Source organism: Salmo trutta, chromosome 19, assembly GCF_901001165.1.
Source record: "Salmo trutta chromosome 19, fSalTru1.1, whole genome shotgun sequence".
NCBI classification, from domain to species: domain Eukaryota; kingdom Metazoa; phylum Chordata; class Actinopteri; order Salmoniformes; family Salmonidae; genus Salmo; species Salmo trutta.
In genome coordinates this window covers 5,045,190-5,047,221 of record NC_042975.1, presented here as the reverse complement: position 1 = coordinate 5,047,221, position 2,032 = coordinate 5,045,190, and positions in this window count along the sequence as shown.

Sequence of the window (2,032 nt, the reverse complement as noted above, 5' to 3'; positions counted from 1 at the left end):
GGGGCGCTATCCTCAGATAATCACATGGTATGCTTTCGCCGTAAAGCCTTTTTGAAATCTGACACAGCGTCTGGATTAACAAGAAGTTAATCTTTAAGCCGATGTATAACACTTATATACACTGCTCAAAAAAATAAAGGGAACACTAAAATAACACATCCTAGATCTGAATGAATGAAATAATCTTGTTAAATACTTTTTTCTTTACATAGTTGAATGTGCTGACAACAAAATCACACAAAAATAATCAATGGAAATCCAATTTATCAACCCATGGAGGTCTGGATTTGGAGTCACACTCAAAATTAAAGTGGAAAACCACACTACAGGCTGATCTAACTTTGATGTAATGTCCTTAAAACAACTCAAAATGAGGCTCAGTAGTGTGTGTGGCCTCCACGTGCCTGTATGACCTCCCTACAACGCCTGGGCATGCTCCTGATGAGGTGGCGGATGGTCTCCTGAGGGATCTCCTCCCAGACCTGGACTAAAGCATCCACCAACTCCTGGACAGTCTGTGGTGCAATGTGGCGTTGGTGGATGGAGAGAGACATGATGTCCCAGATGTGCTCAATTGGATTCAGGTCTGGGGAACGGGCGGGCCAGTCCATAGCATCAATGCCTTCCTCTTGCAGGAACTGCTGACACACTCCAGCCACATGAAATCTAGCATTGTCTTGCATTAGGAGGAACCCAGGGCCAACCGCACCAGCATATGGTCTCACAAGGGGTCTGAGGATCTAATCTTGGTACCTAATGGCAGTCAGGCTACCTCTGGCGAGCACATGGAGGGCTGTGCGGCCCCCCAAAGAAATGCCACCCCACACCATGACTGACCCACCTCCAAACCGGTCATGCTGGAGGATGTTGCAGGCAGCAGAACGTTCTCCACGGCGTCTCCAGACTCGTTCACATCTGTCACATGTGCTCAGTGTGAACCTGCTTTCATCTGTGAAGAGCACAGGGCGCCAGTGGCGAATTTGCCAATCTTGGTGTTCTCTGGCAAATGCCAAACGTCCTGCACGGTGTTGGGCTGTAAGCACAACCCCCACCTGTGGACGTCGGGCCCTCATACCACCCTCATGGAGTCTGTTTCTGACCGTTTGAGCAGACAGATGCACATTTGTGGCCTGCTGGAGGTCATTTTGCAGGGCTCTGGTAGTGCTCCTCCTGCTCCTCGTTGCACAAAGGCGGTCCTGCTGCTGGGTTGTTGCCCTCCTACGGCCTCCTCCACGTCTCCTGATGTACTGGCCTGTCTCCTGGTAGCGCCTCCATGCTCTGGACACTACGCTGACAGACACAGCAAACCTTCTTGCCACAGCTCGCATTGATGTGCCATCCTGGATGAGCTGCACTACCAGAGCAACTTGTGTGGGTTGTAGACTCCGTCTCATGCTACCACTAGAGTGAAAGCACCGTCGGCATTCAAAAGTGACCAAAACATCAGCCAGGAAGCATAGGAACTGAGAAGTGGTCTGTGGTCACCACCTGCCGAACCACTCCTTTATTGGGGGTGTCTTGCTAATTGCCTATAATTTCCACCTGTTGTCTATTCCATTTGCACAACAGCATGTGCAATTTATTGTCAATCAGTGTTGCTTCCTAAGTGGACAGTTTGATTTCACAGAAGTATGATTGACTTGGAGTTACATTGTGTTGTTTAAGTGTTCCCTTTATTTTTTTGAGCAGTGTATTTTATGAATTTTTATAATGAGTATTTCTGTATTTTGAATTTGGCGCTCTGCAATTTCACCAGATGTTGGCCAGGTGGGACTTTACCGTCCCACCTGCCCATAAGAAGTTTTAAGTAAGCCTAGTTACAGTGCATTTCCAAAATCGCCATACAAAGAACTGCAAGATCCAGGATTCTTACCGGGTTCAAGTTCAATGTCTCATTTAACTGATAAATGCTTAATATATCATATAACAACAAACACTGCCATGAATGCAAGGTAAGAAATTAAGTGTTTTATGTCAAACGATTCTGGACAAATTTGTCAAGACACCAACCATGAAAAAGTGTTAAACATAG